This window comes from Sorex fumeus, unplaced genomic scaffold, assembly GCF_029834395.1.
Source record: "Sorex fumeus unplaced genomic scaffold, SorFum_2.1 ptg000007l, whole genome shotgun sequence".
Lineage (NCBI taxonomy): Eukaryota > Metazoa > Chordata > Mammalia > Eulipotyphla > Soricidae > Sorex > Sorex fumeus.
The window spans coordinates 43,892,200-43,906,493 of record NW_026606064.1 but is presented as its reverse complement, the minus strand read 5'-3'; the positions used below and the strand labels follow the sequence as shown (position 1 = coordinate 43,906,493).

The following is a 14,294-nucleotide window of genomic DNA, read 5'->3' as shown; positions in this document are numbered from 1 at the left end:
TTTGTCTTATGTTTTAATCAATTATTTGTCTCATTGGGCTGGAGCGATAGCACAGCGGGTAGGGTGTTTGCCTTGCAAGTGGCCAACATGGCCAGCCCGAGTTTGATTCCTCCACCCCTTTATCTCGCCTGCACAGCAGAGCCTGGGAAGCTACCTGTGTTGTTTTTGATATGCCAAACACGGTAACAAGTGTCACAATGGAGATGTTACTGTGCTCGCTTGAGAAAATCAATGAACACTGGGAGGACAGTGACATTGACAGTGATTATAATTATCTACTATCAGTTTGACACTGATGAACAATCATCTGTTCTCTCTGTTTTTCTGTTTGCCACATATGTTAGGTCAACTTATGCTTGTCTTTCCTGTCTTATTTTGCTTAAAGTGACCTCCTCATTTCCATCTGTGTTATCAAAAAACAGTAAGAATTCATCTTTTCTTAGAACTGAGTAATACTCTATTGTGTATATAGGCCATACTGTTTACTACTACTACTATTATTATTATTATTATTTTATTGAATCACCATGAGATACACAGTTATAAAGCTGTTCATTGGTTGGGTTTTAGTCATACAATGTTATAACACCCATCCTTCCACCAGTGTACATTTCCTACCACCAAAGTTTCTAGTTTCTCTTCTGCTACCTGTCCCTCACCCTGACCCTACCTCTGTGCCTGACCCTGCCTCAGTGGCAGGCCCTTTTCTTCAGTCTTTCTCTCCTTTTGTACATGAAGAGCATACTGTATTTATCTACACATCTGTCTTTGGATATTTGGGTTGTTTCTTGACTTGATTATTAAATAGCAAGAGAGATATTTCAGGGGTTAAGGCACTTGCCTTGCAAGCAGCCAAACTTTGTTTAATTCCTGACACTATATATGTTCTCTGAACACTGATAAAAGTGACTCTTTGAAACACTGTATGACTGAAACGCTTTAATGAACAATTTTGTAATGCTCTATGTTGGTGATTCAATTTAAAAACAGCAATAAAAAGGAGAAAAAATGTTAAGAGAATGAAAGTTACAAAATGAAAAGTGACATATTGGTAAATAAGTTGTATTTGAAATTCATTAAAAAACCTGCCTCAGTGCAAAAAGCACAGTAAAAATGACATTGCACCTGTATGTTTATTTCAGCAGTATTCACAATCTTGAAACAACACGAGTGCATGAGAACAGACAATTGGTTAAAGAAACTTTGGTACACCTATAAAATGGAATACTATGCAACTGTTAGGACAGATGAAATTATGAAATTTGCTTACAAGTGGATTGTCATGGAGAGTATCATGCTAAGTGAAGAGTTAGAAAGAGAGGGACAGATAGAGAATTACTGTACTCAATTGTGGAATATAAAATAAGATAATATGAGATTGACACCCAGGAACATTAGAGACAGGGCCAGGAATATTACTCCATGATTGGTAGCTTACCTCATGAGCTGGGGGAGAAAGCAGCTGGGATAGAGAAGGGATCACTTAGTCAGTGATCATTGGAGGGATTGTTCGGGATGGGAGATGTGTGCTGAAAGTGGATAAAGGACCAAACGTGATAGCCTCTTAGTATTACAAACCATAACGCCTAAAAGTAGAGAGAAAGTGTGGGGAAAATTGTCTGCCATAGAGGCAGGATGAGGGGTGGGATGGGGGTATACTTTGGACATTGGTGGTGGAAAATGTGCACTGGTGGAAGCATGGATGTTTGGCATTGTATAACTGAAACTCAAACATGAAAACTTTGTGACTGTATCACATGGTGATTCAATAATTAAAATCCCTCAAAAATAAGAAAAAGTGACTTCTGATCACAGAGCTCTAGTAAGCCCTGAGCAATGGCAGTTCCTCCCCCCAACCCCTATAGAAAATAATTAAGTACCTAGGAATACACTTGACAACGAATGTGAACTACTTTATGTTGAAATTTGTTCAAAAATACAAATGTAGCTAAATGGTGGAGTGCTTGCCTTGCTTATGTATGACCCTGGATTAGATCCCCAGGAATTTGGAAAATAAGTACATTTCTTTGATTAAATAAAGAAGATTGTTACTGTTAAAGGAAATGGAGGGGAATACAAAGAGATGAAAAGATATTCCATGCTCATGGACTGAATGAATTTACATTACTAAAATGACTGTCCTAGAGAAAGCTATCAATATCACATACTGGATTCAATCTCAGTCAAAATTCTAATGCTGTTCTTTAAGAAAGAAATGAAACAAAGGTTGCTTAAAATTCACAGAATCACAAAACACAGCAAATAGTCAAAGCTGTCTTGATTAAAAACAAAGAATAAGAGGCATAATGTTCTATAATTTTAACTACAGTGCAAAGCTATAGTAATCAAAACCATAGTTTTGGAAATAGATAACAAAAACAATTGAATAGAATTAAAAGCATAAAATTAAATCCTGATGTGTGGACAATTACTTTATGATAGAAGAACCAAGAAGATGAAACGGAGAAAGGAACTTTTGATAAATAATTTTCGGAAAACTGGATAGCCACATGTGAAAGAATGACACTGTTTAGCTATCTCGCATCATGTGCAAAAGTTAACTTGAAAAATGGATTAAAGACATAGGTTTTAGACAGCTAAATCATAACATGTATTGACGAAAATGTAGGCAAAATGTACATCCCCTTCTCCCAAAATGGCTGTCCAAGATAACTGGTTTTCATTACATGTTTGGGAATTTAACTCTATTACATAAAACTAAAATGCTTTGTATAGTCAAAGACTTAGCACAAAAGACATCCTACCAAATGGGAGAAAATATTTGCACACTATACATCTGGCAGATGGCTGATATCCAAGATATATAAAGCACTGACAAAACAACAACAAACAAACAAACAGCCACATCAAAAAAGGGGGAGAAAAGCTGAACCAAGAAGACATACAGATGGCCACCAGGCACATGAGAAAATACTTAACCATCCTGACAATTAGAGAAATAAAAATAAAAATGACAGTGAAGTATCACTTCATACCACTGAGAATGGCCTATATAAAAATTGTTAGAAACATTAAGTACTGGCAAAAGGATGAAGAAAAGGTACTCTAGTCGAGGGGTACAAAGAAAATGCTACCCTCTACACTATTAGTAGCAATGTAAAGAGCTGTAGCCTCCTTGTATAAAGTGTGAGCTTTCCTTAAAATACTAAAAATATATCTACTTATGATCTAGCATTCCCTTCTGAAGATTGTGTCTAGTAGATACACAAATACTGATTACAGTTTTAAAGGTTAGAGCTTCCTAGGCTTCTGCCCTTTCTGGGGAACCAAGGCCTATCACATGCTCATATTGTGTGATTTTCTTCACATGTCAACAAAAATAATAGATCACAAAATACTAGTAAATCTCAAGTGTCTATTAATTGTGAGTTGCAAAGTAAATTATGATGCATCAGCAAGTGAAATATTATCAAGTTAAAAAGAACAGGAAGAATATATATGAAAATTATTAAAAAATAATGGCAAGTAAGAAAAAGTAGTAAAGAACATTATATATAACATGATGGCCTCTCGGTATTTGTATTGCAAATCATAATGCCCAAAAGTAGAGAGAGAGTAAGAGAGAAATTACCTGCCACACAGGCGAGGGAAGGGGTGGAATGGAGGGGGGAGGTATTTTGGGGACATTGGAGGTGAAAAATGTGCACTGGTGCAGTGATGGGTGTTTGATCACTGTATGACTGAAACTCAAACATGAAAGCTTTGTAACTATCTCATGGTGATTTAATAAAAAATAATAAAGGAGATAAGATAACATGGTTATATTTGCTTGTATTTGACATAATTGAATTCTGGAAGGAAAAAATAGAAGCTAACGGATCAACATAGAATGATCTCAGTTCAAAAAATTCTAACTCCTATGTATTTGAAGAGACAGGTTTCTATTAAGTCATGATGATAGATTCCCTCCATACTGGGCAAATGACAGGGATAAGATGAAACTCCTTTCTGAATATCTTATAGTATGTTTGCTTTTACATGCATATAGACAGATACTGAAATAAAATTTCAGTATCTGAAATAAAGTATCTGAAGCTTAAAAAAGAAAAAGAACAAAAATAAGCAAATGGATTAGGAGAACACAGTATTGTTCACTACAGGGGAAATCTGGGGCTACAGATGGGTAAGTTGGGTTAAGGGTGTATCAGTTATATAGTGGTGAATGATGCTAGACCTTTGATGAGTATCATGGTGGTAGTGTATACTAGAATTATAATGCTTGGAACTTACGTAATTTTGTAAACTAATTACATAGTAAAGTAAAATATTGATAGTACTTGTTAATTCAGTTTTTAAAATACCTTCCATTATCATTTTTTTAATTTTATTTTTGGGCCAAACCTGGCAGCACTCAGGGGGTAATTCTGACTCTCCATTCTAGAATTAATCCTGGTGGTGCTTGGGGGACCATCCGGGATGAGGGGGATCAAACCTGGGATGACCAGGTACTAGGCAAACTCCCTATCCAATGTGCTGTCTCTCCAGCCCCTTCCAGTATAATTTAAATCTAGTTTTGACTAGATACAGTACAAATGTATACTTTGTAGTTTTAAGCAATTGTTCTACATACAGCATAGTGCTCTTTAAAACACTAAGTGGACTTTTTTGTCTCTCAACAGTTTTTACTTGGCTACTTTGAGCTCCCTATTTCACGTTCTAGCAACTTTCTGTTTCTTGTAGTTTTTCTTGTATACAGCATTGTTTCTTAATTTGTGTATGCTATATACTGTATCTTCTTTGTGTTAATATTCTAGGGATGTTTGTCAACTTCTCTGAGAAACTATGCTGTAATGATTAGTTCTCTATTGTATCTAGACAAACTGTCAAAAGTCCGCTTTCATTTTTTCCTTTGTAGGGTAGAGACTATTCCTCAAATAGCTTATAGTCTTAGATGAAGATTGAATACACAAATGTAACTACAATAGGACAGTGTAATAAGTGAACTGTTGGTCAAGGAATTCTTGAAGATGCATCAGAGTCCAAAAGGAGACACTTTAATATATCCTGTTTAGAAGCAGCTAACTGGGAAGAAAGGAAAAATTGGCAATTTATGAGAGGCCATCATTCTAGTTTTAAGGAATTTAATTATTATCTTTTGGGTACAGTAGGACTACTTAATGTTATGAATCACTTTGATATGTTATAGGATGATTAATTTTATACTTTATGCAAGATGGTCTATAGGGTACCAGTTGAAATAGCTTTGCACTATAAACTATAGTGTTGAACATGGGATCAGAAAAGGAATAGTCATTTTCAAACTCTGTTTTTGTCTATATATTTCAACATAGAATGATATCATGATCCAAAAAATTCTAACACCTATATATTTTAAGAGACATGTTTCTGATAACAAATCATGATGATAGATTCCCTCCACATGTTATTGCACACTGTTCTGACTGCATTTCCTCTTTAACATATAGTAGCTATACTAATGACATTTGAAATTCATTTCTTTCTTCTAGAAACCCCTATGTTACTTTATTTGATACACTCATGTAATACTTACTATATTACCGTTACTTGATGGTTTTTCTGTTTTGTTTCAAAAAACGTGTCTTGGGTACTAAACCTTGAAGAATTCATACTTTGGCAGTCCATATGTATATATATATGACCTTTGACATGCAGCTCTTATTTTTTCCAAGTATTTGTTTTATTTTCTTTGATTCAATTGGTGGTAGGTTTTTCTGTGAATTGATGAAAGCAGAAGTATCATTTAGGTCTTCGTTCACAAGTAATACTAAACATTTTTTTGTTGGATTTTAAAAAATTTCTGATTCAGTCATTGATCTTGGACATATTTTGATATTTTAAAGTTGGAATATAATCTGTTCCTACTCTGTAGCTTTTGGATATAGGCTTTCTCCTCTCTAATGAATCAAGGACTTATTTGTTATCCTTTCTAGAACTATTAAGAATCTTGATTTCTTTCACTTTTGGCAATAATTGTCTCCACATTTACTTTATAGAGTCCTCTTTGGTGGAGTCCACAGGAGGAGAGGAAGCACAGGATTCGTAAGATGGCGGGCGGGTGAGTGACTGAGAATTTGGGCTGAAACTTGGGAAGAAAAAGTGGTTAGTGGTTTCTCCTTAGTAGGAAAAATTTAAAGTATAAATTTTAGTATTGTATTGTCTTATTAAAACCTATAAAGACAATCTAAGGGTTTTAAATTTTTTTAAAGTTTTTCTTTTTTAATGTAAATTTTATTAATTTATATGGCATAGCTGTTATGCCATCTGCTTATGATTTTTATCAAACTTCACAAGTGACTCAGAATACAGTTGACAGTTTTGAGAAACAGAACAAATAGTTTATCCTATAGTACATCTTTTCCTTGATGATTAAATTGCATCGTTAAATTGCAGTTTGGAGCTTTGTTTTGTTTTAATAACAAAACTTAAAATTAAGTAATAAATACTAAATTGTGATAAGCAGACAGATGTGCTTCTGGAGTTAAATAAATCAAACTTTAGAGAAATAAAATAAGAGAACTTCCAAGAGGATCAGGAAGATAATGTACAGAGCTGGAGCATATGACTTAGAGTTTGATCCACTGAATTGCATGACTCCCACAGCACCTTCAGGTCTATCCCTAGTTATTCTAGTACTGCAGACCTAAACATGGAATTGTCAGTCCTACACAGTTTGGCTAAGCATCACCAGGAGTGGTATGTGTCCCTGAACACTGATAGGGATCTCCCTCACATTTAAAATCTATAAGCAAGATAGTTTGTATTAGCATAAAATAAATGGCAAACATTTTGTGCAGAAGGAAAATTATCTGTGTTCCACCCAGATCAATTTTATATTATTTAAGCTCAAAGTCCTGATTTTAATATGACTAAAAGCTGGTCATAAGAGGAGTGGAACCTCTAAAAGTGGGAAGTTAAAAATCCCTGGGTCTGTATTTATGACAGTTACTATGCTTTTCAATCTAAAAATAACCTTGAGTAGGTGATGAATTCATAAGTTTTCTATGAGTATATGCTGTGGCATTTAGTTATATGAGGCTAATAGTAAGTAGTATTAGGAAGCAGAAAATGGTTTGTTTTTGGAACCCTTTTATTTTTATCTTATTTATTCATCCTTCACATTTAGTAGTCACCCTCCAAAAGTGTTTTCATTTTACACTATCAGTAAAGATTTCCAGGGACCCAGAATATGTCTCAATGTTCTACAAGTTTGGCTGCTTCTAAACTATGGGTTGTGATCCCAAATGGGGGTCATAGAACTTTAAACATTTTTTTGTTTTAATATAAATTTCTTTATGAATTATTGTCAGTAAATGATTTGTATACATTTTTAATATGAATATATGCCTGCTGTCATGCAAAAATGTCTTAAATGTCTTTTAAATGGTTTTAAAGTAGTAGTAGAAAAAGTTTAAGAAACTTCAGTTTAAAGCATTTCCTGTACAAGTGCCAGTCCCTAAGTTCAAATCCCAGTGACTTGTATATGCTGAGGCAGTTTTGGAAACTCTGTTATTATGGATCCCCAGTGAGATAGGACTTTAAAGATGACTCAGTGACTTAGGAAACACTTTAGGCAAAGCAAGTGTGAGGTCATGAGCTTAGATTCTGATAGTTCCTGGCAGAATGGGGTCCCCAACAAGTGAAAATATTTTTTATTTTAAAAGAGATTTTCTCTAAGAGCCTTGAGGATATATATTTGAAAGATGAATAGACATACTAAATGACAAGATTACTTTATATTGAATGGAGGCTTTGGAAAATCCAAACAGAATTTCCTTATGATAAACCTTTAAACATTTATATTTGTTAGAAATATTTTAGAAAATAGAGTTTTTTGGACTCTGAAATAAGTTATAATCTTTTGCCTGGTAGAAAGGGAGTTTACAGTGTTAAATTACAGTCCTATTATTTAATAGAGTCTTGGAATCTGTTCTGGGTTTTTTTTTTTATCTACACAGCAGTCATTTGATCCGGACAGTGAGCTTCACATTCTTATATACATTTTATAAAGGAAGAACTGAAAGTGGCATGAAGAAATAAAGGTCACAGTGGAGGCATATCTTAAAACAAGGAGGTCAAGCCTCCAAAGCTTTAACCTTTACCACTAGACTAGTATTTTCCAGTAACTTTTGTTTCTTTTGTTTTACCCGTACTTCTTTTTGGTGACTTATAATATGTTGCCCTCAAAAATTTCTTCATATGCTTCTATAGTGATGGTTCCAAACTCTTTGTGTATTACCAGATTAGACCAGGCTGCTTGTGATTGATTAGTTTCACTCAAACCTTTTATTCTGTTTTTGTCTGGGGTATAGAAATTCCAGAAATTATTAGACATTTAAAAATATTGAAAATATCCATTCAGCGAAGAGTTAATACAAACTGAAAACATGTTTTTTTTCCTGTTCTCAGTAAGATGATAGTTCATAATGGAAACAAATTATTTGTTACTAGAATATGATTACAATACTTGCGGTAATTGTTCAGAAGGAGTGGGGTTGCTGTAAATGACTGTTTAACTTGCTTTAAGCCATTAACTGCTTTAAGATTTATGGGATAGATTATAGTGTTGAAATAGTTGAAAGTGATTTATGGGGCCGGGGGGTAGTTTAGAGTATAGGGTGCTTTCCCTACATGTAGCTGACCCAGGTTCAATCCCATATGGTTCCCTGAGCTCCACCAGGGGTGATTCCTGAGCACAGAGCCAGGAGTAAGCCCTGAACACTGCCTGACATGGCGCACAAAACCAAAAAACAAGCAAACATACCATCTCACCCTCTAAAAAATAAATAAACAGAACCCAAAGCTTTAATATACTTTTGGTTACAAGGAAATTTATCCTCTTCTTATACAAAATATGTACTCAGCATTTGCATAGACATTAACATGAATGTAGTGCTAAGGTTGAATACTTCACTTTTTCTTTAATTTATGCATAATCATGTAAGTGTATTCTCCCCTTATTCCTGCATGCTTTACAATAGTCAGTAGTGAGTGTGCGATCACATTGGTGGGAAGTGGAGAGCAGTCACCGAGTCAAGATAAGTTCTTGTGCTAAAAATGAAAGTGAGGGCAGCTTGGAAAGAAACATTGTGTTTGCGGATTTATTATTTTTTGGTCCAGTTTAGTTTTTTGGTGAGTTATAAAGGATTTCCCAAAGATTAAGTATTCATATCCTTATATTTGTCTCTCATTTTATGTATTTGCTAGTTCTCACTGGCCCATTAATGAATGTTTAAGCAGTTTTGATTTATTGAAAAGTCTCATGATATTGAAAGAGCTCTACATCAAAAACGAGGGTAGAGGACAGGAGAGAAAGATCAGGGTTAATGTACTTGGACTTGCTTGACCATGGTTTAATTCTCAGCACTGCGCATGGTTCCCTAAGCACCATCAGGAGTAAGTCCTGAACACAGCTGGTTACGGTTCAACCCCTTCCCATCACCCCCTCCCTCTCAAATGAGTAGACTTCTGATTTTAGCTCTGCTTTTAATTTGTTTGCTGTTTTTGAGCAGGCGCCTTAGACCACCCGGCCGTTTGCCTTGCACGCAGCCAGTCCGGCTGAGCCAGGTTCGATTCCTCCGCCCCTTTCAGAGAGCCCGGCAAGCTACTGAGAGTATCTTGCCCACACAGCAAAGCCTGGCAAGCTACTTGTGATGTATTTAATGTTCCAAACACAGTAACAACAAGTCTCAAAAATGGAAACTTTACTGGGCCCGCTCGAGCAAATCTATGAACAATGGGAGGACATTGTTTGTTTGTATGTTTGCTGTTTTTGAGCTTTTTAACCTCTTAACCTTAGTTTCTTATTTTTTTAAATATAAAGAGGATAATGTTCTCTGAGATGTGCCAACTCTAAAAGTCCTTATCAGTTTATTATTGACATCGATATCTGTTCAATTACCAAATTTTTATTGAATGTTTCCTTTTTTTTAGGGAGGCAGACAAAGGATTTACTATGTTAGGGGCAGTCAAAGATTTACTCAGCATATGCAAGGCCCTGAGCTCCACCCATTGCCCTGCGTAGACCCCTGAACACCAACAGATCTGGCAATGATGACCCCCAGCACTATTGAATCTGAATTCTACAGTGCTGGAGCTGAACACTAGAGTCTTAGGCCTACACTGCTGGGAGTACTGCCAGGAATGGTGCCTGGACCTACCTTAAAAGAAAAAAGGCAAAAATGAACAAATAAGAGATAGTGGTACCAGAGATACAGTATAGTAGCTGAGGCACAATCCTTGTATACTGCTGACCCTGGCTTGACCCCTACCACTTCACTGTCCTTCAAGCAATGCCAGATGTGACACCTTGAAAGCCCCAAATACTTTAGGAATGCCCATATAATCTCTGGCAGTGTACCCCTTCCTTGCATTGTACCGCTGTCCTGGTTGGCACAGTGGTATAGAATAACAAGGAGGGTTCTCTGGATTTCCTGAGCACCACTTGAAAGACATCTGTATTCTCCAAAAAAAGACAAAAAATAAGAGTCAGAATTAAATAGAGGTATAAAGAAAATTGAAAGTCCAGAAATATGTATTTTATGTAAGTTATTTTTGATTTATCTTTGATCATTTGGTTTTCAACAACAATAAGAATATTCCATGGGGAAGAATAATTTCAACACGTTATTCTGATTTGATTTTCACATGTAAAATAATTTGGACCCTGGCTCCTATTATGTACAAATCATGAATCAAAGTGGATTAAAGAACTAAACTGTAGCACAAAACTGTAAAAATTTTAAAAGAAAATCACTAATTCTTTGTGACCATGGATTGGGCATTAGTTTTATAGTTTGACATCAAAAGTGTAAGCAAACAATGAAAAAATTAATGAAATGAATTTCAACAAAAATAATTTTTTTTTTTTAGTTTGGGGCCACACCAAAGTGCTTATTTTCTGTTCTGTGCTCAGAGGTCACTTCTGGTGTGTGTGGGACCATGTGTGATGCCAACATTCCGCCGGGATTGGCCAAATGCAAGGCAAGTTCTTTAATGCTTGTACTACATCTCTGGCCTCTCAAAGCTTTCCATACAGTGTCCAATTCAGGGACCAAGGAGATAGCACAGAGGCTGGACACATGCTTTGAATGTGCAATATCCTGGTTTACTTCCTTGCACTGCATAGACCTCCAGCACTACTTGGTGGCAGGTACACAGTAGATTATACAGATGATGATTTAAAAAGTTATACAACTGGGACATAAAGTTTAATTGTTTTTTATCCTTAAAAAAAATTTTCCTTCTTCTCCTTTTGTAGGTGACCTCCCCAACGGTGCTCTGCAGGCCATATAGTTTGATGTTTGGATCTCACAGTATAGTACAACTTGACCCACCAGTGCTTCGGGAACACCAGGGCTACAATTGGCCTTGCTGAAGGCACCATATAGCACTGGGGTTTGAACTGGTGGCCTACCTGAGACTTGTTTTGTGTCCCTTTTATCTGTCTCCCTGCCCATCCCCTTCCCCACAGTGGTGGAAAAAACAAACAAACAAACAAACAAACAACTTTAATATGGGGGCCAGTGAGATAATACAAGAGGAAAGGCACTTGTTTTGCATGTGCTGCCTCAGCCATGGCCCTAGTTGAGTCTCCAGTTCCACAGTACAACAGATAGTCCCTTGAGCACTGCAGGATGCTCTTGAGCATAGAAATAAGAGGTCAAAGCTAGTTTCAGTTATAACAGATATAAACTCTGTCACTATGTAATCAAGAACCTTTTGCCTCAAGTAATTTTATTGCTTATTTCATATATGTATATTGTTGTGTATATATATATGTATATATATATATACACACACATATATATCTTAATGCTACCAAGAGTATCTCGCCCGTACGGCAAAGCCTGGCAAGCTACCCGTGATGTATTTGAATATGCCGAACACAGTAAGTAACAAGAAATCTCAAAATGGAGACATTACTGGGCCCACTCGAGCAAAATCGATGAACAACGGGAGGATAGTGTGTGTGTGTGTGTGTGTGTGTGTGTGTGTGTGTGTATGAATATAATTAATATATCAGCTTCTAGGCCTGGGAGGTAGCTCAAAAGGCTGGAAAGCATGCTCTGCTTTAAAAATGTAAACTTAAGGCTAGTTTTATATTAAGCATATCCTTCTGTTCTTTTCCTCTTGAGTTATTTATAGGCAAATCCCATACCTGTATCATTTCTTACATGTTTTTTCTTATCTATATGACAAGAATTGTTTTGCTGTAATTGTTGCTGTACTATAGCAGGAATCCTAGCCAGAAGTGCTGTGGGGCCACAAGTAGCGTTGGTGGTGGTGTGAGGAATACTCTAGCACTGAAACAATGCCCTGGTTAAGAGTCCTTTACTTTCTGAAAAGGGGGATGTGGTCCACATGGGTGGAGCTCATGGCTTAGCAGGGCTTGCTCCTGGTTCTGTACTCAGAGATCACTCTTGGCAGAACTCTGGAGTGACCGTGGATCAGTTGTGTCCAACCTGTTGTATTATCTTTCTGGCCAAGAATTATTTTAAAGCTTATTTTAGTAATTTTTAAATAATTTTGAATATTTTATAACTTGGAACTTTTGCTTGTTAAAAATTACTTGAAAAATTTATTAATGGAAATGACTAGTTTTTATCCTCATGCTCTTTTTTATAGTTTTTTTAATGCATATTTGATTCTTTTGTTAAACATATATTAAGAATATTTATAAAATTATAAAACCAGAACTTGGTTATATGCTTGTCTTTATTACCATATTTTAATTAGGATTAATTAGAATTTAGGTATGACAAACCTAAATCGAGTATCTCCTTATACTATGTTCAGAGTTTATTAATTTGACTTTTAGATGTGTCTTTATCATTTAGTGTTCTTGACTGCTCACTCCTAATAAACACACTCCTCTCTTGACTTACATGGTATTTGACTTTTTAGGTTCATGCCAGGTTTGGAGAGTGCTCCTTTACTGATACTTTTTTGGGGGTATATAACAATATGCATGATCACAATCATTCTGTTCATCGATTGCCTCGAGCAGGCACCAGTAACGTCTCCTTCGCCCTAGGCCTGAGATTTTAAAAAATGCCATATTCAAGGCTCTTTCAGGGTTAGGAGAATAAGACCCATCATTGTTACTGGTATTTGGCATATTGGGTACGCCACAGGGAGTTTGCCAGACTCTGCTGTGTGGGCAGGTTACACTTGGTAGCCTGCCAGGTTGTCCAAAGTAAGAATGAGATAATAAGATGTCGCTTCCGGGAGCTGAGTTTTATAGTCTCTGGGTCTTGGCCATTGATGGGATTACATGGTGTCGGGGGTGGGGGGGGGGTGTCAGTTTGTGGGTGTGACCCCTGCCTACTGGAAGATGGAGTATCTGGGTGGAGGATGCTCAGCCCTGATCCAAGCAGGCTTGGAGTTCTCAGCCTTGGGACCCACATGCCTTTGATCCTCTGCTGCTGCCTTCATGCATGTGGAGAGTGATCTCAGCATGGTTGTGGCTGGTTCCGGAGGTCTTCGACTGCCAAGGTTCTGCTCATGGCGGGGAGGGAAACTCAACCTGCTCCTCTCCAAGGGGCCCCAGCAAGGACAGCCAGGCGCAGGGGCAGGAGATATGCAAGAATATGTTATATTATTTTTACATGACCTCCTTTTTACTGAAAGTATTTTTCATTCATGGTGGATGTTTTCTGTGTTTTACCTCACATTTTAAATTTCTACATTCAAGAAGCATAAATCCCTCCAAAAGGGATCACTGGTTAGAAAACGATGGCATACTAGATGGATTGAATATATTTAATTGAAATGCTAACATTCTGTCTAATATGTTAGACAGGAAACACAATTTTGAGTCTCCAGCCAACATTTTAAAAGCTGAAAGGAGTAAAACTGAAGAGACAAGTCTTCAGGTCAGATTAAGAGAGCACTGATATTTATAGGCAACGTACAGAGAGTCTGCTTGATACAAGGAAGCTGGAAGTCATCCTCATATTTACACATTTACTTCAAGTCATCTCTTGCCTGGTCTTAACTCATCAAAAAAAATAATATATTGTTAATTCTGTTTCAGATAACTTATTGCAAATTGCTTTTTTTCGCAGTGTCAACTTGCAGTAAGTCACCTTAGTGATTTATTTTTCTTTGAATTAATAAGATTAGTGCCTTATTTCTTTTATTTTCTGCTTGATCATATTGGCAGCAGTGTTTCTTGTAACATCAAGCAAATCTTTGATGTCTGGATAGATTGCAGCCAGAATAAATTCAAAAAGTATTCTTTGGTCCCCTTTCAAGAATTCTTGGTCCAAAACAGGGTTATGATCTATCCT

The 14,294-nt window shown here is 36.4% G+C and overlaps 1 protein-coding gene across 3 annotated transcripts in view; it reads left to right on the top strand.

Moving 5' to 3' along the window:
- The window catches only part of AKT3 (AKT serine/threonine kinase 3), a 349,070-nt gene that overhangs the window by 70,850 nt on the left and 263,926 nt on the right, over positions 1–14,294 (top strand). The window contains exon 3 of one of the 3 annotated variants that reach the window (XM_056107283.1): positions 5,997–6,058. The exons of the other annotated variants lie outside the window; for them this stretch is intronic. The gene's annotated coding sequence lies outside the window, so the exon portion shown is untranslated. The remainder of the gene's footprint in view (positions 1–5,996; positions 6,059–14,294) is intronic. 3 annotated transcript variants of the gene reach the window in all.